The 24,365-nt window shown below is 36.4% G+C and overlaps 1 long non-coding RNA gene across 1 annotated transcript; it reads right to left on the bottom strand.

Annotated features, from left to right (window-relative positions):
- Positions 1–13,207: 13,207 nt before the first annotated feature.
- Positions 13,208–21,103, bottom strand: LOC143690253 (uncharacterized). Its single transcript, XR_013179083.1, has 3 exons — positions 20,991–21,103; positions 15,584–15,730; positions 13,208–13,956 (listed from the first exon to the last, which is right to left on the bottom strand). It is a non-coding gene; the product is annotated as an uncharacterized LOC143690253 (long non-coding RNA).
- Positions 21,104–24,365: the final 3,262 nt, after the last annotated feature.

Raw genomic sequence — 24,365 nt, 5'->3', positions numbered from 1 at the left:
GAAGGAGGGGACATGGCCACATGACATGAAAGCCAAGGAACCCAATTATTGCCAGTCAGCCAGAATGCTAGAAGCAAAGTTTCTAGATCTCAAAACCATAAGACGATAAATTTCAGTTGTCATGCCAACCCATTGTGTGGCATGTTCTTTATACACCTGGAGTGTCAAATCAGATACATATTTTTACACCGAAGTGTATAAACAGCATGATTTTTAAGCTGATACCTGAAAAAAAAATGACTATGCTTTATTCAGGAAAACAGGGCAGAAGATAAATAAGGGAGAGGTTACTGCATGTAGAATGGCTTTTGGACAAGAAAGAAAACAATTTCAGAACAGGGTGCAAAACCGGGAGAAGTCATGAAGCCAGAGAATTATGCAAGGTGAAGAAGCCTTTGGATAGTTCTGTGAACCGTTTTTAAGAATTTGGCTAATTTTTCTAAGGGCAAAGGCAGTCATTTCAAGTCCAAGAATTCTATTTGCTCACATCAGTTTGTTTACTTTCAGGCAAAGAGCTTGAGAGAGGAGGTAAATTTTGGGCAAACTATGATGAAATATTTTACAAACGTTGTAATTAGAGAAAATTCAGAAAAAATTTCTAAAATTATGAGACATAATAGGAACAGGCTTAATAATGACCTTGAAGAGAGAGTCAGATCAGTGTTGGAAGAGGATAATACCTGCTCCCCAGATTTGCCTCCCTGTGGCAGGTTGAACTGTTCCTAGAGCCTGAGCAGACAATGAGAAGTACTGGGTTGGAGAAGGGCAACAGAAACAGGGTGGGGTGGGGTGGGGGGACAAAAACAAACAAACAAATATAAGACGACAAGTTGTTATTCATTGACATAGAATATTGGGCCTACAAGCAGAATACAGGAGAGGAAGGAAACAGTTAGGAGTTCCTGTATCATTCAAGATATAATGACAGACTTATTTGCTGTTATTCGTTCCTCTTGCCTCATATTTTGCCTTAATGTATACACACAGCTGCTATTCCTGGCCCAAGAGAGACTTTATATTCAGCCAATTTGTCTATGGTTTGGGGGGAGTTTTGTTTCATATTTGCAATTTGTCAAGCTTTTAAAGCAATAAGTTTAGCTAGAAACACATGTTTCTATTCCCTTTGGGTTAATTTCTCAGGTAAATTAATACTGCATGAAATAGCTAAAACTTAATCATATAAATTTTGATGTTCAAAATATTCAAAAGTTTGAAAATCATTAACTTCCTATTCCATAAATAATGTGTTTTTAAACCACAAAATGTTTTTGCTATGAATTTTTAAAAATAAATGATAGAAAAGCATTTTAATTTAGCAAACTGCTGTAATTATATTACACTGACATTAATCTATATTTAATAAAATTGATTTCTTGGACGTTTGGGTTTTGGGTTTAGTTATTAAATATTTCCTGTAGCTTTTAAGAAATATTAAAAATCATAGAGGAAAGAGCTGTGTAAAGAAAAGTTTAGAACCTTTAGAAAATTATGTTATCTCAAGGAGGTAGAATTTTCAACCTGGTCCTTTTGCTTCTGGAGTAGTCTCATTTTCCTCTCCCCTGATAATCTCCCAATTGTTGGTCATATCAGATATATTCTTTTAACCCAAATTCTTTTACCAAATTTTGGTAAGTCTGTGAGTTCAAGTTAACATGTGATATTATGAATTTGAAATTGTACTCAAATTCTATCATTCATCAGCTCTTCAAATTCATTCAGGTTACTTGAACTCTTTAAATTTTACCTTATTCAACTCAAAAGAAGTTTTGACAGTAAAGTAAGTTTTGTGATAATTCAATGAACTAGAGCTTGTAAAAGTGTTGCACATACTATATTAACTTTTACTAATAATATTAACTTTTTTATTACTAGTATGGTTTTTCTGCCCACAACTAATTTCAGTTAAAAAAATGTATACCTGGGAAACCACAAATCCTTTATGTAGTAGCTGGTGCTAATGACAATTTAAAAATTGAATCCTTATGACATGTCTATGAAAGCAAGCAGGTACATTGTTTGATCATACCTAACACCTGGTTGAGGAATATATATTGTAAGTAAAGTATAGGTCCTTTCCAGCATAGACATTAAATGTAAAGATGGTTTCTAAGCCCAACAAGAAAACTAAAGATAATCATGAAGAATATCTAAATCCAGCCAACAAATTGTGCTTTTGTAAATGTACAGATATCTATAAAACAATAGTATAGGAGAAATTCACATTTATAAGTCAAGCAACATAATTTGGAAAAATAATCTGAGACTGGAAATAAGGACTTTTTTTTTTTTTTTTTTTTTTTTCTTGGCATTGGCAGGCTCTGGGAATCGAACCTGGTCTCTGGCATGGCAGGTGAGAATTCTATCACTGAGCCATCATTGCACCATCCACAATAACCGTTTTTTTTTCCAATTCTGACCATAAATTTGGTTTTTAATTAAATTTCTCTACTTACAAGGGTTGAAACTGTATATATATATACAATTTCATATCTATATATGAAATTATGTTTTCTCATTTTGCTTGAATGTCCATTGTCAACTCAGCACAACCCCCATCCCCTTTTAAGACTGGAAACAATGCTTCCCAGAATCACCTCTACTCTGTTATGGGTTAGAATTTGCCAATGAGAGGCAAGTCATAAGAATTGGGAGGAGAGCAGTTGACAAAGCCACTAAGTTTAAAAGGACATGGCAGACAGATGTGAGAGTTTTGCAGAACTTTTTCAGACCTCTCATTTTGAGCTTTGGTAGGCTTTGGAGAGTTTTCCAAGAATTGCCCACCATTATGGTATGGGCTGCACAGCAACTACTCATTAAATTCTTCCATGAGCTCTGGCTTCTCTACTCTTCCCTGTTCAGGCTGAGATCTCAATGACTGTTTCTTTTCTTCTTTGGGAATGACCTTCCAGGCTTTCACAGAAGCAAGCTCCTCCCACATTCTTGTAAACCATAATTCCTATCTTAAATACTTTACTTTCTGACACTAGTAATGGCTCTACTCTCTGAAAACCCAACCCAATGAAACTGCCCAACAACTTCTTTCATCTGTCTCTGAATATCTCATTAAACATTCTAAGGATGATCATGTCTGGCAGAAATTTTAGGCTCTGTTAAACATGCAGATAGTTTCATATGCCATTTGAATAATAACACCAACCAACTCAAACTCAAGCAAATTTATTCTATGCTCTCTTCATAAATATTTCATTTCAGTATCTCATTTAGTCCTCAAATAATATTGATATAGAAAATATAACTTCCTTTAATTTATAGATTAAGGAAATAAAAAAGTATTTTGATTATTCATTGAACTCACCCTATTATTAATCATTAGTCATTTTTAGGATGCATTGTACTGTCACCTTCAATGAGAAATGGTAAGCATCAATAAAGAGATCTGTCATATGACTTATATAAATACTGTATGCTGTACGTACTGATAATGTCATCTATCCATAAGATATTTCTGAGTCCTACTATAAATGAAAAGCTGCTAACTGAAAAAGAAATTTCCAAAATTTTTGTTCCAACTCAAGATATCAGTTTTTACAGATATACAATGTATTGTTTGATCACTGAAAATTTTATGCATTACCACATAGAAGAGATATAACATTATATATAACTAGTTAAATAAGTACTAAAATATACTTAAAAATAAATAAAGTCAGTTTTCACATCAGATATACTGTACCAAAGACTTATTTCCTCTTCCCAAAAGAGAAGTCAGAGATGGTGGGTGGTGGTTGGTGGAAAGGTGATGGCAATAAATAAATCTTTGAAAACTGGTGGAGAGTTAAGTGTAGGCAGGCAGTTTTTTTTGGATTCTTTGTAAGCATGAATTCAAACTGAAATTTATGAAATCATAAAACAGCCTTAATGGCAAAATAAAGGCTAACCGTGGCAAAGCTTTGAAGGACATGGGAATAGCACATGTGCACAACAGACTGAAGTGTCATAGAAAATTCTATTCCTTCACCCCTCTCACTCAGCCTGTGTTTGCAAAGCAAAATGATTTGGGTTTATCCAAACACGGGGCACAATTCAATTTTGGTCTTTGGAACATTCTCCAACTTGAAACTGTTGTGTCTTCTAAAGTGTTAAATGTGTCATTACCTGACATCATAATGTCAATATAGCCCTTCTTAAAGCATTTATTTTAAAGTAACATTGCTTTCTGTTAACTAAGATTACTCTCAGAATTCTACCACCTGACCAGAGTTGGCATACCTACAATTAAGAATATAGCTGCAGGAAGACCGAAGAAGGATACAGAAGACTATTGACAGTTTTCTGATATTTGCTTTGTGTATCAACCCTTTCTGTGAATTGGCTTTGCTTCCCAATAGATCACCAAAACATAGAAATATATGAAAAGATGATCTTGCACTCCAGGTATAAAGAAGTAGTATCCCTCCCATTGTACAGTAGAATCCCTCCCATTGTACAGTGGTCTTTTCCTTAAACAAAGATGTATCTTGTAGCTAAAGCTGTTTTCTCAATTTTAAATCCTTCACTCAGCAGGTCATTTTAAATTATTTAAAGATAGCTGTAAGCTATGGAAGATTCAACACTTGTTCCTTCATATTTGATTGTATGCTTTTACCACAGGGTTATCCTCCCCAATTTATCTTCTAAATGATTGTTTTACTTGGAATGCTTCTTTGGTTCCACTAGGACAAAATGTAAATGAATTAGTTAAAACAAAAAAAAAGCAAAAACTATTGGTTCTGGCAATGTTTTAATTCCCTTTCAGTAGATGTTATCTTACCACAAATGATTGTCATCATCCACTCTTTGGTACCACAGCAGTAAAAATAATAATTTGCCTATGTTTGGTGAATGTCCAGTGTCACCTAGGAGTTTTATAATTGTAAGTAAACTAAAAGACATGGAATCCCAGATTGGTATTCATTGAAGTCCCAGGTTTAACCTCCTGTTGACTCACAGTTCTATTAAAATCACTTCAGTTTTGGGGTAGGCAATGATGGCTCAGTGACAGAGTTCTTGCTTGCCATGCTGGAGATCCAGGCTTGTTTCCTGGTGCCTGTCCATGCAAAAAAAACAAAAATCACATTAATTTTGAGGAATTATCTAAAAAAAGTTATTGTATTAGTTAGGGTTCTCTAGAGAAACAGAATCAACAGGGAACACTCGCAAATATAAAATTTATAAAAGTGTCTCACGTGACCGTGGTTATGCAGAGTTCAAAATCCGCAGGCCAGGCTGTGAAGCCCATGATTCTGGTGGAGGGTCTGGATGAACTCCACAGGAGAGGCTCGCCGGCTGAAGCAGGAAGATACCTATCTCCTCTGAATCCTCCTTAAAAGGCTTCCCGTGATTAGACTGAGCATCACTCATTGCGGAAGACACGCTCCCGGGACGACTGCAAATGCAATCAGCTGGGGATGCAGTTGATGTGATTTGATCTAATTCCATGAAATGGCCTCACTGCAACAGACAGGCAGCACTTGCCCAACCAGACAAACAGGCGCCACCACCTGGCCAAGCTGACACTTGAAGCTGACCATGACAATTATTTAACCCCAAATTGTTGCATTAATGACAGAACTAGTCATTTGTATTCCCTAATAACACAAAACCAGGGTGAGAGTTGCTGCTTTTCTATGCTGCTTTTGGCTTCTATACTTATTTTTCACAAATGAAAATTTGTGAAATTATCATTTGAAAATTAGAGCTATTTATGTACATCAGTGCATATCTGGCAAATGTGCTTCTAGGCCCTTGAGCTTTTGTATTGATTTTATTTCTAATCTTCCATAATAGGTCATGAGGCCCCAGCTATTTATCCACATTTTAGATGAAATTATCCTTAAATTTCGGCTTTTTTTTTACTTTTTAAAGTGTAATAGACCCCAAGCTTATGAATCCAGGTCAGAAGGAAGATATTTTCAAAGGTAGTAGGTCACTTTTGCTTTTCCCTATCAATAGGATTTTTATAGCTATTTGAAATAAAATAATGTTAATATTTTTGTTACTCTATCAAAACCCTGACAAATTATGAGACAATAAGGATTCAAGTAAAATATGAGTATGAAAACTCACATTAAATGGTTCACTCTTTCTCTTCAAATATATAAATACAGTACTAGTTGAGCTTAGCATGTTTTTATTTCCTTAAGTACATCCTAAAAAGTATTCTATTTATAGTGTACTATTTATGAAGGAAGACAACAGTATAGACATCCTGTGATTTTCTAAATCCTTAATTATGATAAGAAATAGGGTAAAGTGGAAATAAGCAAAGAAATAGATTGCAAATATTCAGGAAAATTAACCTTTCATGATTTCCTTTAAATTCCTTCCACATTGTGGTAGTTTGGAACTGTATGTACTCCAGAAAAAACACATGTTCTTAAACTTAATCTATCCTTGTGAGTGTGAACCCATTATAAGTAGGACATTTTGATGCGGTTACTTCAGTTAAGTTGCGACCCATCTTCATCAGGATGAGTCTTGATCCTATGACTGGAGTCCTTTATAAGTAGAAATTCAAACAGAGAAAGCCACAGGAAGAAGGAAGCTGAAATTCATTGAAACCTGGAAGAGAACGAAGAGACCAAGAGAGGCTGCCATGTGACAGAAACCAAAGATCAAGGATTTTTAGCTGCCACACCCAGAATGTCACAATATTCTAGAAGAAAACAGCACCTTGATGATACCTTGCTTTGGAGATTCTCCTGGCTTCAAAGCTGTGAGACATTATATTCCCATTGCTAAAGCTATCCCTTTGCATGGTATTTGCTTAAGCAACCGAGAAAACTAAAATACACTTGCTACCTACATGAGTGTTATATTGTCTCTCACGCTCTTCTTCCTCTTCTCCCCGTCCAAATTCTACCCATTTCCTCTTATTTTTTCTCCAGTTTTTTGCCCAGTTTATGGAACCCAAGTTTATCCACCATACAATATCACCAATAAATTCTTTGGATATTTTTCAAAAATCAGTAGGTAAAATAAGTTCTGTGCTTTAATTCAGGTCATGATATTAGGTTATATAATTCTATGAATGAAAAAGTTTTTATAAAAAAATTCAGTTTTTTTTAAGATTAGATTTCTCTTTTTTAAGCCCATTCTGTTTTCAGAATTATTTGCATGACCTGTGTTACCTGAGAAATGAAATTAAAATGTTTATAATCTGTGAAAACAGTTAATCATTGGAATCAGAGTAGAGATTACACTTAAAACCTTATTTTTACATATTTTGTATTTTTGTAAGACATTTTATTATCAAATTATTTTATGTTTATGCTCAAAGATAAAACAGAAAGATAATGTAACAGAACATTAAAAGAGTTAAATTACCTCCAGAATTTCACAGAGAATGAAAGAATTAAGCAATTCCCACTAAAGCTTTTAGTATGAACATTCACAAATGAGCCAAAACACTAAAAGCAAGAACTTTCTAGCTTCATTGAACCAATTACAAATATTTTATAGAAGAGTGTTTTTGTGCTGACCCAAATATGCAAATGGAGACTCGTCTTATGACCACGAAAGTATAGGAGATAAAGTCGTTCTTTAAACACTGCTTTTTTTCAATTCATAGCTCTTTTTTGGAATTGTTTTTCTTTATAAAGAAAAGCTATCTGCATTAACTGAGAAGTAAACATAGAAAGTGCCATTTGACATGGTAAAAATGTTAGATTTTTTGAGGCTTTCAAATTTCCGACCTTTAGCTCTCTCTTCACTTTAAATTTACTCTTTTTTTTCCATCTGGGAAATGTTGAAGGGAGGTCAATTTTCTGGGGTTGGGACAAAGGAGAGTTTATGGTGTAGAAAATCTTAGGCTATAAGAAGGAAAAAATAAACAGTGGGATGATGGATGAAAAGGAGAAATTCTGAAATCAAATCAGAGGAGGAACCTACCACTCTCCCTGTATTATTTTCCTATTGCTGCTATGACAAGCTAACACAAACTTGGTAGCTTAAGATCAGTGTTGTCAGAGTGCATTTCTTTCTGGAGGACTTACAGGGAGAATCAGTGAGACTCTGGGTCTGATTTTCAGAGATCTCAAGTCTGTGACCACAGGAAATAGGATTTTATTTCAGGGCACATATAGAAACTTTTGTATCTTTCATATGACTTTAAAATTGCAAATTTGAGGCCTTCAGTTCACTCCTTTCTTTCATCACTGTTTCTAGCATATCTAAGAACAACCATCATTATGCATCTTAATTCCACAAAACTCAGTTAAGGTGTCAAAAGCACTTTCATCTAGAGCTTTGCCTCATACAAGAGTGTGATTAGAAGAGAATAAAATTGTGCTATTTTGCAAATCTGTATTGCCAACTCATCCCATGGATGTCATTGCCATCTAGATGATTGGAAATAGAGTAATTAATGCCTTTGAATCTAATCAGAGTAGAAAATCAATTACTAAAACCCACTTCTCAGATTCTGTTTGTCAAGAACCACCTCACTCTAACTACCAAACTTTACTGGTCATGGTTCTTTAAGGAAACAGAACCAACAGGAGATATCAGTAATTATGAGGTTTTATAAAAGTGTGTCACGGAACTGTGGGGATGCACAAGTCCACATTCTGTAGGGCAAGCCATGGCTGGCACAATGACGAAGGTTTTCAATGAATTCTTCGGGAGAGACCTGCTGGCTGAAGTCGAGACAAAAGTTCTCTCTGCTGATTGTTGAAATCATCACCTCTTCCTTAAAAGTCTTCAACTAATTTTATTAAATCCAACTGATTGGATTCTATAATTGCAGAAGACACACATGTTAGTTGATAATAGATGTAATCAGCCATACAAAAGTTCTCTCTGCTGATTGTTGAAATCATCACCTCTTCCTTAAAAGTCTTCAACTAATTTTATTAAATCCAACTGATTGGATTCTATAATTGCAGAAGACACACATGTTAGTTGATAATAGATGTAATCAGCCATAAATGGAATCAACTGACTGATGATTTTATAAACCAGCCTTCTGGTTCATTAATCAGCCTCAAAATGCCTTGCAGTAGTAGTGATGCTAGTGCTTGCTTAAACAAAACTGGGCACCATCACCTGGCCAAGTAGACACATTGTGGTAGTTAGGTTCAGGTGTCAACTTGGCCAGGTGAAAGTGCCTGGTTCTGTTGCTGTGGACATGAGGCAATGGCATGTGAATGTCATCTGTTGCTGATTACATCTGCAGTCGGCTAGGAGGTGTGCTTGCTGCAGTGAATGATGTTTGACTTAATTGCTGGTGCTTAAATGAGAAAGCTCAACGTAGCACAGCCAAACAGCTCAGCAAACCTTATCTCAGCACTTGCAGCTCAGCCGAGGCCTTTGGAGATGCAGAAAGGAATCACCCTGGGGAAAGTTGTTGGAACCCAGAGTTCTGGAGAGAAGGCCAGCAGAGATCGCCCTGTGCCTTCCTGTGTAAGAATGAACCTCAGTGTAAAGTTAGCTGCCTTTCCTCTGAAGAACTAATGAGATAAATCCCCTTTTATTAAAAGCCAATCTGTCTCTGGTGTGTTGCATTCCAGCAGCTAGCAAACTAAAACCATGAACCTAACCATGAAAAATGTGTATAATTTATTCACGGTGAAGAAGAAGTTGATCCTCTGTAATCAACATATTCCTCAATATTCTCAGTCTATACCAGAATCTGCTTGTGCAGTGGGATGTTGATAAGGACAGGAGAGAAAAGCAGCCATTACAATTGCTATGTTAGCCTTGTATAAACTTTGGATCATTGAGTACTGAAACCTTCATATGCTTTTCAAAAACAACAGTAATATGCAGCATCTAGAATAAGGAATATGTGTAATCCATTTTAGTAAGTTTTTAATAATTCTTCCAATTTATTAGTTTAATATTTTATCCCATTTTTAAATTTTTTCATTGTGAAATATAACAAAAATACAAAAAAAAGTCAATAAATTTCCAAGTACATTTTAACGAGTAGTTGCATAACAGATTTTAAAGTTTGGTATGGGTTACAGTTCCATGATTTTTCATTCCCTACTTTTAGCTGTTCCAAGACATTGGAGACCAATTTTTATAGGAAAAGAAGATGAACTCAAATAATAAATCTAATTAATTCTTCAGTGAGTAAATCAGGATACTTCTAGATGCAAATAAAAGGAAATCACAATTCCCAATGGCTTAAAGACTAAAGAAAATTAAAATATATTAAGATGCTAGAAAGTTTATAGCTAAGAGATTCAAAAGTTTATAGATAATTGGTTCAATAGTGCCATGATGGTTTTAAGATCTTCTTTGATGCTTCCTTTGCTGACTGGCCTACAATTTCAGTTTTGTCTGTTTGTTTTTTTTAAAGCTGATTCCACTCCTCTTCATAGGCCAGAAGCAGTAGAAAGCAGTTTTCCTCCTGGGGTAGAAGGGCTGCATACATAACAAGGGCTGCAAACTTCCTTTTCAGGCTTCCTTTCACCAGCAGAAGAAAGACAACGTTGTTACAGACACAGAAAAATCATCTTTGGTTTAATTCTGACTGAGTTTGCCCTATTCAGTGTCTTTGGGTGAATGCAGAGCAGTGATAAAACTATATTAACAGTGCATTCCTTTTTTGTGTGTGTGCAGGTATCAGGAATCGAACCCAGGTCTCTGGCATGGCAGGCAAGAACTCTGCCATTGAGCCACCACGGCCCACCCAACAGTGTATTCTTTAATCAAGCCTTGTGTTAGGAAAGATGGGATTTCCCAGATAGGCTTAGATCATTGAAAACCCAGCCATGGAGTTAGGGTGGGCTCAGCTGTATTAAGGCACATGAACCCTGTAGAGAAATATGGACACTAAATCCGGGTACCACTGCTAAAGGGGAAGGGGCTGAAGAAGCTCAGAAATCAATTCAATTCTTGAATTAAATTCCACAATTAATTTAACATAAATTTGCCTTACATTTTATACAGAGATGTGGATAACTTTAGGGGATTAAATTAAATAAAATATAGGATGAAAGCATTAACACAGGTTAGGAAGACTTCTAGAAAATCCTATGCATATATTAGAAAATATCTATGTAAGACTCCTTTGAAAATAGAGTATAAAGGAAGACAGCGACATACTAGCATTTCACTTAGATTTGTTCAAAATCTCAAAGTAAGTGATGCTGAAAATTGAATTATTGAGGCTCTATTTTCAAAGGAAGACATTATTTCACTACTTGAAAATATAATTACAAATAAAATATTAAGTTATAGATTTATTTTAATATAATGGATTTTACATGGTATATATGCTCTTATTGCACATTTTAAACTAGAGCATATGAACTTCTATTTCTCCAATCTATTATAGAAATTATGCAGCATATTTTAATTTGACTCTAGTAATGTAAAATGTAGAAAAGAAGTTTGATTTAGTTTTCCCTAAGGAAGTTAATTTAAAGAAGCCTAAGAAGCACATACCTAATGGCACAAACGAACATTAATATAGAAAAAGGCAAAATTCATCAGAATTTAAACTAAATTCCCAGAATCTATTTTTCATGATCTGATGTCATTGCTAAAGCTCTATTGTACTTTCCTATTTATAGCCCTGTCGCAACACACATGTGTGCACACAGGAGTGCATTCTCTTTCTCTCTTCCAAGTCTAAATTATGCTACTTAATTTTTCTACTTGCCTTTCTTTTCTATAATATTATCATATATCCCTTGGGATTTAAAGCATGCTTCTATGAGAGAATAGTAAAGAGACCAAGCTAAGAAAACCAAAAACAAGTTCAAAATCAACATTAGTTCAAACACAAATACTTAATTTATTATGACTATTCAACATTTTCAAAAATTATGGTAAAAGATCATAAAATCAGAAGCTTCCTACCAAGATAACATTGCAGTCCTTGTTTCTTGAGTTGCTGAATATTCGAAATAAGAAAACAGTTTTGTATATTTCATATTATTGAATTGATTTAAATATAAACAGTAGATCTATTAAAATCTCTATGAATTCAAACTTGTGCTCTCAATCTCTCTCTCTCTCTCTCTCTCTCTCTCTCTCTCTCTCTCTCTCTCTCTCTCTCTTTTGTTCTACCTTTTTCTTTCTCCTAGGCATCACTCAGTCAGTTATTCCATTTTTTAATCCACTCATTCCATAAATATTTAGGGAATACATGTTACATATCAGGTACTTTGCTAGATTCATGGGAAACAATAATAATGATGAAGATAGCCATGATTTCCAGTAAGAATCTAGTGATAAAAATAAAAAAATTAGGATAAAATATGTTGGAATGTCTTAGTATGCTAGAACTGCTATGAAAATTAGCACTCAGTGGGTTGGCATAAACAATAAGCATTTATTGTTTTGAAGCTAGATGACCAAAATGAAGATATTGGTAAGGCTATGTTTTCTCCCGATTGGTAGCATTCTGGTGATAGCTGTTTTGAAACTGTCATGTATGCCAGAAAAGCCATGTCCTTCTAATCCAGTCATCTGGAGACAAACCTATTGTTTGGTGGGGGACCTTTTGATTAGGGTGTTTCCATGGAAATATGATTTCCACCCATTCAAAGTGGGTCTTCATCATTTTACTAGAGCCTTCTATGAAGAGAATAAAAGACAGAAAATATAGAAAGAATTGGATGTCAACCCAGAGAGATGAAACTGAGACATCGACACTTGGAGATGCAGACAGAAATGCCCCAGGAGATTTTAAACTGCGAGATGAAATCCAGAGTTTGCTTGTAAAACCTAATAAAGGACCCACAGATGCCTAAAGAGCACCAGAAGCTGAGGGACCTAAAAACAATGGAACCAGGAACAAGGACCAGCAGACACAAGCCACATGTTTTCCCATCTCAGAGAGGTGTCTGAAATACCATCGACCCTTCTTCAGAGTTAAGGTACCTTTCCCTGGATGCCTTAATTTGAACATTTTCATGGCCTTCCAACTGTCAATTTGTAACCTAATATGTCCCCATTGTAAAAGCCAGTTCATTTCTGGTATATTGCAATGCAGCAATGTTAGCAAACAAAAACAGCCATCTGCTGCGGTCCAGCCGCAGCAAAGGGAACGGGCTTGAAGGTGTGGAGGGTCGTCGGCGCGAGAAGAACACCAAGAGACAGCTTAGAGAATTTTTTTCTGAGAAGAGTTGCTTAGATTTATTTTTGCTTAACTGATTTTATACCCTTATTCTGGGCAAGGAAACAGGTATCACAGAATCATGGTTGTGTCATGGCTTACATTTTAGGTAAAGTTGCAGATTCAGGGAAGCAAAGCGAAAGTACACGTTCTGATTTTCTTAGGAACACTTACACAAGATTTTAATAGCAGCAAGATATTGGCTTAAACCACAGACATTGTGTTTGCAGTTTTCTGAGTTTAGACTTTCTTTTCCTATTATTCTACAGGTGAGGCAATATGTCAAGACCTATTTTAATCTGGTTAAAGGTTAGCTTGTTTTGATTAAAAGGTTACATTGTTTGCTTAGATTTTTTATTGTTTTATAGCAATGGACCGGTGCCGTGGTGGGGGAGTAAATTTCCAGGATGGCTCAATGCAGGGTTTTTTAATTGTAAGTGTTTACTTTCTATGGGGTACTTTTCTGTGACTTGTTCTAAAAGCACTTCTGCCTGCTGTATCTGCAGCATGACTTGCTTAATGGGGGCGTCCCAACCTAATTTTTTCCAAACAGTCATTAACAAGGTTTTGCAATTTGTACAATTTGTATCATTTTTTCCAATTCTTTTGCTTTCTGATTCGTTTTGATATAATGCTTGGAGCACAACCAGCAACAAGAAACACACAATTAGTGTCGTTAATCCCAGTATTTTTCTATTACACCATTTTATGCCTCGTCCTCTTTTGGGGCGTTGAAGGCCTTGCCACCGCCCTTCCTTCCAGGGAACCATGTCAAACCGGGGAGGAAAAAGAGGACGTGGCATTTCCCCCTTTATTTTTTAAAATTTCTTTTTGCTGGACTCTCTCGATTTGCTTGATAGATGCTTTTATGGTTTTGATTGCTGCGGGAAAGCAAAAAATAATAATTAATATTATAGTCACAGTAAGGCCGAAGTTTACTACATTGGGCCATCCAATAATTGGGTTAAGATTTTGTAAGGAGGACCAAAGACTGTTTGCTAGGGTTTCATGTTCTGTTATATGTGCCTTACTTATGTCAGTTATTTGTTGTTGTAAAGCTAGAATATCTGGTGCTAGTTGAGTGTTATGCCATATTCCTTGTAAATGGGTTTTTACTTTTTCCCATGACTGCTCTGTTTCATTATAGGGCGCTGGGGTAATACATATCCATTTAGAATTAACATGACACCGGGTGGTAAGTTGGGTTTTTAGATTTTGAATCTGGTTTCCTAAATAAATAACTGTATCTTCTAAGGCGTCTACTCTAGTCTCTAAGTTTCTATCTAATTTTTCTTGTAGGGTTAAAGCTAAAGAAATATTATGAGTTAGAGTATTTACATGATGAGCGGTTTGTTGATTTTGAATGAGGGCTGTAGTTGATATAGCTAAAGAAGCAATAATGCTAATTAGAGCGGTAATTCCTAAAATTAACGTAGCTACAAAACGCTTAGGTCTCATTAAGTTGTTCAGCCTTTCCATAACTTGATAGCCAACATCATCAAACCATGGTTCATTTAACTTAACAGGTAATAAGACATAAGAAGGTTGATGCACAATAAGAAAAGTAGTATAATTTTTTGGCAAGCCAGAATTAATACAATTAGTAAGGAGACAGTTAGTGCACGTGATATGATAGGCATTATTCATTTGTGTGATATTAAACATGTGAGTCTTTCCTACTAGAATAGCATGAGGTGCATTTACACATGCACGAATGCCATAAGGAACAGGGGTTGAACTAGATGGGCGATATAACAACACCATATTAGTAGGAGCAAGCAGACGAAATAAGTTATTATATAAACCAGTTCGATTATGGGATGAAGCACTACTTTGATAAATGGGGGTCACTAATCCTGGGGTGAACCACCGTGTAAGGGGTTCCCCATCTGTAGGTAGACTCTTGTTATAAGTATATTTGTCTGTATTATTTATAATATATGCAGTATAATTATAATTAGGTGAGGAGACTGAAAAATCATAAATAGTAAGGTTACTTTTTACAGGGTGATATATGTTTGCTTTATGCAAAAAGCCACACTCAAGCCATCGGGGATAGCCTGTAGAGTGAATATTTTTCCAATAGATGTCCTTTTTAGGATATTTTTCTGTACAAGACTCAATCAAAGAGTTAAAATTTGAGGAAAGGTTTACATAACTTTCATTGTAGGTATGGTACCCAAGAGAAATCATGTTGAGCCCCCAGATGCTTCTTTTAGTTCCTTTATGACTTGGGGAATCAGTATAATATGACCGATAATTGATAGGCAAACAGCCAGGAGGAGGAGTCCCGGTTATTACAAAGCATAGAGGGGCTTCATCAGCATATCCGGTAAAATTAACATTATCAGTACTTTTAAAAGGAATAAGTGAACTAGGGAGTCCTCCCATAAGATTGGTATTATTAGTAAAGACCTTTAAGTTTTTATCACCCCACGCAGTGGGGTGGAAAAGTGGTGGGTTAGGTATATAAGCCCAATATGATTTATTTACAGAAGAACCAGATACCTGACAGGAAAGAAGTGCAATCATAGCCAGAAACAGGTGAATAGGAGTTGGAGTTTTTCCGGTTATTAGGACTACCCTTTCTGCGTCAGTAGTAAGCTTTTCTATCTGCCCCCAAGTGGGCAGACTAGCTTGTCTGGTAGATTGAGCCTGCGGGGTAGAAGAGAGAGATAAATCTTCCATTCCAGGTACAAGATCTTCATCCATATTCTCCTGGGGGTAAGATGACGGGTTCTTCCACTGCGGAGGAAGAGGGGCTCTCCTCTTGTTCCCTCTCCGGGATGGGCGCCGATATGGGCCGAATGAGCCTATCGGGAATCCAGACTGGGGTTTCTGCATCCTGTGGGAAAATACAAGCATATCCTCGTCCGGATGTTAGTAACACATCAGGACCTTTCCATTGTCCAGTTAGCACATCCTTCCATTTTACTAAAATTTGTGGCTGTATAACTTTATTCCAATGTCTACTCATTGGAGTCTCACCTTTTTCATTTGCATTTAAGTGATTAATGACAAAAAGACTGTGATTAATGATGTGATGAGGCGATAAGTACTTACTTTCACTATCTTGCAGTTTAGTAATTTGGTGCTTTAATGTTTGGTGGGCTCTTTCCACCACCGCTTGACCTTGGGGATTATAGGGTATTTCAGTAGTATGTTTGATATGAAACTGATGACAAAATTGTTCAAAGCCTTTTGAGACATATGCAGGGGCATTGTCTGTTTTTATATGTTGAGGTTTTCCCATATAAGCCATAGATTGTATAACATGTTGTTTTACATCTTTTAAAGCCTCTCCTGTTCGTGCGGAGGCAAACAGAACATGTGAGTAAGTATCAATAGTAACATGTACAAAAGCTAACTTTCCATATGAGTTACATCCATTTGCCATAAAGCATTGGGTTTTAAACCCTTAGGGTTTACTCCAGTATGCAACTGTGGCAGGTGAGTTATACAAATAGGACACTGTTTAATGATTTGTCTAGCCTGTTCCCGAGTGATTTTAAATTGTAACCTTAATGCTGTAGCATTTTGATGATGCAGTTTATGTGCATCTTGAGCTTGACTAACAGGAGTTTGTACTGGAAAGGCAACATAGTAAGTTGGTCAGCTTTAGCATTATCTTCTGCTAATGGTCCTGGCAAATTACTATGACTTCTGATATGTGCTCCAAAAAAGGGAAACTGTCTCTGGTGGATGAGTTGCTGTAATGCTAAAATATAGTGACTAACAGTAGAATTTTCAGAAATATAAGCTGTCTCAATAACAGGAAATAAATTTGCCACATAAAGAGAGTCTGTGTATAAATTAAAGGCCTGAGGGAACAAATTAAAGACTTCTATCACTGCCAATAATTCAACTTTTTGGGCTGATTTTTCTTTTGCCTGTATTTGTTTTTGAAGTTTTTTGGAATATATAGCAGCCGTCCCTTTAGCAGACCCGTCAGTGAAAATTAATTCTGCTGGGGGGGGGGGGGTAGGGGTTGAACACAACACCTTTGTGGAAACATAACGGGGTGTTTTTGTATAAATTGCAGTATAGGATCTGAGGGAAAATGATGTTTAATTTCCCCTTTAAATGCAGTTAAATTTATCATCCACTCATCATTATATTGTAATAAATGTTCTAATTGATTTTTAGTATAAGGAACTATTATACAGGAGGGATCAGCCCCTAACAATTGTTTACTTCGATTTCTTCCTTGAATGATTAATTCTGCCACTAAGTCTGGATATGGTTTTAAATTTTTATGCTGATTTATTCGGAGGTGTATCCATTCTATTGGACCTGTCTGCCATAGACAAGCAGTAGGTAAAAAAGGGGTATCTAATATTATTAGAGCCCACTCTTGTGCTATGTTTATTCTTCTTAAATGACTTTGACTTAAAGCTTGATTTACTAATTGAAGTGCTTGATAGGCTTCAGCTGTAATCCCTCGTTTTGATGTAGGTTGAGAATCACCTTTTAAAATATCGAATAGGGGTTTTAATTCTATAGTAGTTAACTTTATGTAAGGTCTAATCCAATTTATATCTCCCAGTAGTTTTTGAAAATCATTTAAGGTTTTTAATTGATCAACTCGAATTTCCATTTTTTGTGGGATTACTCTGTCTTGTTTAATTACTCTTCCTAAGTAATTGTATGGAGGCGGTTTCTGAATTTTTTCTGGTGCTACTATAAGTCCTTGTTGTTGGAGGTTGAGAATTAGCTGTTCCAAAATGTAATGTAAGTAATGGTAGTTTGAATGTGCTAATAGTATATCATCCATGTAATGGATTAAATATACTTCAGGGTATTTTTCCCTAATATTCTTGATTGCATTGTCTACATATTTTTGACATAATGTGGGGCTATTTTTCATTCCCTGAGGTAAAACTTTCCATTGATACCTTTGATAAGGTCGCTTAAAATTTGTTGAAGGAACACTGAAAGCAAAGCGCTTACAATCCATTGGATGCAGGGGGATGGTAAAAAAACAATCTTGCAAATCGATCACTACAATATTTGTATTGATTGGGATTCCAGTAGGTGACGGTAAACCTGGCTGTAAAGCTCCCATAGTCTCCATAGTTTTATTTACTGCTCTTAAGTCATGTAATAGCTTCCACTTTCCTGATTTCTTTTTTATTGCAAATATAGGAGTATTCCAGGGGCTAGTAGAGGGTTCTATATGCCCCTTTTCTAATTGTTCTTTAACCAGGTTTTGCACCGCTTCTAATTTCTCTATATTTAACGGCCACTGTTCGATCCATACTGGATCATTTGACTTCCATTGTATACGATCCGCAGTAGGAACAACAGTGGCCTTTAAGCTAAAAAAGTCTCGGATGATGTAACTAACTGTACCTCCATTTGCTGTAAGATATCTCTTCCCCACAAAGAGAAAGGCAAGGCGGGTACTATATATGGCTGAAAAGTTCCTTGATTGCAGTCATCCTGCCACTTTAGTATCTGAGTGCTTTTAGCTATATTATGGGCCAAACCTACTCCAACTAATGGGGCAGATGACTGGGATATTGGCCATGAAGAGGGTCAGTCTTTTCCAGCTATACATGAAACATCTGCACCGGTATCCAATAACACTTCTATAGGCTTTCCATTAATTAATAATTTTTTCATAGGCCTGGCTTGCTGAATTTTTTGAACCCAGGCCACAACATTGCTGGATCCAAAAGACCCCTTGTCCCTTTTTTGTAATAATGTAGAATTAGGTGTATTATAGTAAGGAACAAGAAGGAGCTGTGCTATTCTCTGCCCAGGATGTAATTGAATAGTTTGTCCAACAGCTTGTACCATAAGCTTTATTTCCCCAGTATAATCTGAATCTATTACCCCAGGTAAGGTAAAAATGCCAGTCTTCGAAGCTGAGCTACGCCCTATAATTAGTCCCACCGTTCCCTCGGGTAGAGGACCTTTAACTCCAGTATTAAGTATTTGGACTGACATATCTGGTGAAATGATACAATGTTCTCTAACTGGCAAGTCTAATCCAGCGCTTCCAGGAGTTGCTCGGACCAAGTCATAGATGGAAAGGCAGTGCTTTTCACTGCTTCTTTCCCCCTGTTCTGATTCGGGGCCGGAGGACACCCCAGAAATTCGTTTTTTTGCTCATGAGGAAGTATTGGCCCTTTTTGGAAAGGTGTAGACATAGGTCCAGGCGCCAATGGAGTGCCATCCTTGTGGTATTTTGACCTGCAATCTTTAGTCCAATGAAAACCTTTAGCGCATCTACTGCACAAGGAGGTAGGCCTCAAATTTTGAGGCGAAATTTGGGGAGGTATTCCACCCGGAAGGGGGAGGCTCCCTTGGGTGTTCCTCACAGGGCACTCCCTACTAAGGTGTCCAAACTCTCCACACTTAAAACATCCCTTACCTCTATGAGGGTTTTGTGAATTCTGCTGCATATTTTTTAAGAGTTGTTGATAAGGCAGTCCTTGAAGGGCAGCTGCCATTGCTAGGCCCTGAACATATGCGGGGGAGGCGTCCGCGCACATTTTTATATAATCAGTTAGAGAACCAGATTTTCTGATTGGCCTGAGCAATGCCTGACAAGTGCTGTTGGCGTTTTCAAAAGCTAGTTGTTTCAAAACAATGTCTTTGGCTTCTTGACTTCCTGTTAATTTTTCTACATTTAGTTCCAGTCTAGCTACAAAATCTTCATACGGTTCCTGAGCAGCTTGTTTAATAGTGCTAAGAAAGGAGGACTTTAAATCTCCAGCTGGCAGCTGCCTCCAAGCCAAAACTGCAATTCTAGAGACTTCCTGTAAAGTTTCCCGAGTGAGCTCAAGCTGGGTTTTTGGGTCGGCATATGGACCTTCCCCTATTAACATGGAAAGCGTGATCTGGTTTTGGGGTCTCTTTAATAAATTTTTCTGCACTAGCCCTTTTGCCTTCTCCTCATAATCTGCTTTCCATAACAAAAAACTCCCGGGGGCTAGACAAGATCGCGCAGTAGAAAACCAATCAAAAGGAGAGAGCCATTCACTGGCTACATTATCAAGTAGTTGTAATGTATACGGGGAAGTCGGGCCAAGATCTTTGACAGCCATTTTTAATTCTTTTATTAGTTTAAAAGGGAGCGGTTCCCATTGAGGGGGCGAATTATCATCTCCCCATATCACAGGATAACACTTTAACTCTGTGTTGCCCTGAGCTTTAGCCTCTTTAACTGCACCCATAAAGCCTACACACAAAGGTGTGATATGAGCTTGCGGCTTTAAACGTGGCCTAGGTTTCTTTTTCTTTTTTATTTCAGGTGCCGAAGCACTGAAGAAGGAACTGACATTGTTATGTTCATATTGAGCCGCTACTCTTTCCAATTCATCTACTTCAAAAGGATTAAGTTTATCCTTTCTTTCTGACTCTGCTTCACTTTCACTTTCTGAGGAGCTAGAATGGTCTTTCTGTATATTATAAGCAGGAGGCCTCTCTATACTGGTATAACTGCCTGTTTTAGCCATAGCTGTAACTAATGGTTTCTCTTCTTCAGTTGCCACTTCCCTGGCCATGCAAATAGCCTCATGTGTGGGGTCAAAACTATCTTTAAGGACATTCCATAGGGCAAAAGCATCAATAGGGACTCCATCTGGTCCATTTTTAGTATAATATTCCTTCATTTGTTTTCCTACTTTTTGCCAAGTATCTAAGTTAACAGTCCCTTCTTCTGGGAACCAGGGAGAAACATTTTGCACAAAAGAAAAAAATTCTCTAAGCTGTCTGCTGGTAACATTTATACCTCTCTTTTTCAACATATGCTTTGTTATATCTACAAACAAGGAGCGTTCCTTAGACTCCGTATGTCCCATGATTACTCGCTCTATCCGTACTTCCCAAGTACCTGACCGTAGCCAGAGGCCTGCAGTGCCTTATAGCGAGAGCCTTATACCCTCCCGTAAAAGAGAAAGCTTACCTTCAAGTCCCTGTTCGGGCGCCACTTGCCGCAGTCCAGCCGCAGCAGAGGGAACGGGCTTGAAGGTGTGGAGGGTCGTCGGCGCGAGAAGAACACCAAGAGACAGCTTAGAGAATTTTCCTCTGAGAAGAGTTGCTTAAATTTATTTTTGCTTAACTGATTTTATACCCTTATTCTGGGCAAGGAAACAGGTATCACAGAATCATGGTTGTGTCATGGCTTACGTTTTAGGTAAAGTTGCAGGTTCAGGGAAGCAAAGCGAAAGTACACGTTCTGATTTTCTTAGGAACACTTACACAAGATTTTAATAGCAGCAAGATATTGGCTTAAACCACAGACATTGTGTTTGCAGTTTTCTGAGTTTAGACTTTCTTTTCCTATTATTCTACAGGTGAGGCAATATGTCAAGACCTATTTTAATCTGGTTAAAGGTTAGCTTGTTTTGATTAAAAGGTTACATTGTTTGCTTAGATTTTTTATTGTTTTATAGCAATGGACCGGTGCCGTGGTGGGGGAGTAAATTTCCAGGATGGCTCAATGCAGGGTTTTTTAATTGTAAGTGTTTACTTTCTATGGGGTACTTTTCTGTGACTTGTTCTAAAAGCACTTCTGCCTGCTGTATCTGCAGCATGACTTGCTTAATGGGGGCGTCCCAACCTAATTTTTTCCAAACAGTCATTAACAAGGTTTTGCAATTTGTACAATTTGTATCATTTTTTCCAATTCTTTTGCTTTCTGATTCGTTTTGATATAATGCTTGGAGCACAACCAGCAACAAGAAACACACAATTAGTGTCGTTAATCCCAGTATTTTTCTATTACACCATTTTATGCCTCGTCCTCTTTTGGGGCGTTGAAGGCCTTGCCACCGCCCTTCCTTCCAGGGAACCGTGTCAAACCGGGGAGGAAAAAGAGGACGCGGCAGCCATCCTCAATCACGTTTGACTCTCTTTCCTCTTTGGCATCTATTCTGTCTGTGCCCAGATTTCCTCCTTATAAAGCTTTGAGTCATATAAATTAATGCTCACCCTGATTTGGTTTAGCCACGACTTAACTAATAATAACATGTTCAAAGGTCCTATTTACAAATGGGGTCACACCCACCAGAATGGAGATTAAGAACCTACTAAGACCTTAATGGGGATTAAGGTCTTTTGTGGGGGACATGATTCCATTCCCAACTTTGGACAAACCCATAGTGCTATGAAAACATAACAGAGGACCCAACCTAGTCTAAAATTTTGAGGGTGTCTTTCGTATAGTATGCAGTATTTAAGTAGGAAAATGGAATGTTATTTGACCAGGGCTAGGCAAAGTTTAAAAAAAAAGAAGAAGAAGAAAGAAATAGATAAGCAAAAGTGTGCTCCCTAACTATTCCAAAACCAAAAACTCCAGGGACTCCTATATACACGCATGCTCTAAAATGAGGACGCGGGGAAATGAATTTTGTGCATTGCTAAACTGCTTCTTCATCTTTATAATGGAAATAATGATATTACCAGTCCCATGTAATTGTTGAATGGACTAAATGTGATAATGTATACACAACACAGAGAATTGTGCCTGGCATGGTAAGTGTTCAACAACTTTTACTATTATTGTTAATATAAGAACTAAGGTATTAATAACATATCTTTTTCAAGCTACAGGGGCTGGGAGACATCTAGGAAAATAAGTCTGTACTCTAGTACCAATTCTGTGGGAGTGAACAAAGATAGTAGGTTCTCTTATCCCATGATTTACTTCCCCTAGAGAAATGTAGGCATAGGGAATTCTGATATATTATCCAATACATACTCCCATTCAATCTGCCTAAGGGCATTTGTCAGAAAACCTTTCCCTAAGACTTAGCTTTCATCAGAAGCAGGTGTAAAGTGACTAGTTACCTGAAATCAAATATAAAACCTACTCTGGTACTAACTATACTTTATTATGCTTTATTTTCTCTGATTTTCTTGTCATCACATGTTATTTCACATACTTCATTTATTTACTTTTTTTTGGCTTACCTGCTCACCCTCCACTGACTCCAGTTCACAAGGTTAGAAGTTTCTTAGGGGAAGAGCTATATGTGTTTTGGTTTAATGCTTTAACTGTTGTCCATGTAAGAGGGCCTGACATATAATAATTGCTCATTGAAAATATATATATTTTTTCTAGATAATTCAACTAACTATTATGGACTAGCACATAAGATAGAATAGGAGCTCAATAAAAAATTCTCCCTTTTATTTCTCGTTAGATCATCTAACATAGGATAATTTGCCATTTGGTGAACTATTAAAGAACTATTTGCACATTGTAAGGTATTCCCAGGCAAACTATTGAGTCACTAAATCTCATTTTTTATAATATCTGTATATTTGCTAGCATTAATTTATTTTACTTCATATATACAAGGAACCCATAGAAGTTAAACAGTAATCAAAGTCAAATGGTTAGCACATCTTTGAATATATGTAGGGAAGTTATGGTTTATATTATAGTTTAAATTCACAGAGAATGAACATTTAGCACTTATCTGTTTTATATATATATACACACACACACGCAGACCTATTATGTCTGAATAGATGTTTATGGACCATGTAGGTGAATAAACCTATTTTTGTATGCTAAGAAATTATGTGCATCGTCCCTAAAATATATTGGCATGAATTATATTTTTTGATAGTTTTACCTTCTTTTGTAATTTATAACCTAAAGCCATTTGGATAGACTATGAAATATGGTTCAAATAAGAAAATATGAATATTTTATATTCTTTTATTTTTTATGTAGGACTTAAGATGTTATATTTGGCAGAATACTGTGTTTGACAGTTCTGGTTATATGTTTCATGTTTTATTGATATTAAATTAATATAGATATTAAACTAGGAGCCAAATCCCTTGAGGTATCCATAAAATTTCCAAGGCAAAATAAAGATAGCTTTTTTGGGTAGGAAATAAATATTGCCCTGCCAATCACATACAGCATCATTTTAACTAATAGTTATAATAGTTTTACTCAATTGTTAGAATATTGTTGTCCCCACCACTATCAATCCACATAAATCTAAATAAAAAAGCACGTACGACATATGCCTGGAATACAGTAGTTGTTCAATAAATATTTCTTGAAGGAAGGAAAGAAGGAGAAAGGAATGTAGGGAAAAAAGCAAAAAAGCAAAAAAAAGAAAGAGGAGAAGGAAGGAAGAAGGAAGAAAGGAAATATTTTATGGAATATGAAATTAGGTGTTTCAAGCCCATAAACTCTGTTCCTAAACTGAGATTTTTGCTTCCCAATCAAATCAGTTTAATTTATATTATCATATACCCAGATTCCATATGGGACATATATAACACATCAGAGACCTACTGTTATATTATAATG

Source organism: Tamandua tetradactyla, chromosome 7 (genome assembly GCF_023851605.1).
Source record: "Tamandua tetradactyla isolate mTamTet1 chromosome 7, mTamTet1.pri, whole genome shotgun sequence".
Classification (NCBI taxonomy): domain Eukaryota; kingdom Metazoa; phylum Chordata; class Mammalia; order Pilosa; family Myrmecophagidae; genus Tamandua; species Tamandua tetradactyla.
Note: the sequence above shows the minus strand (reverse complement) of the source record. Positions and strands in the feature narration are given on the sequence as shown.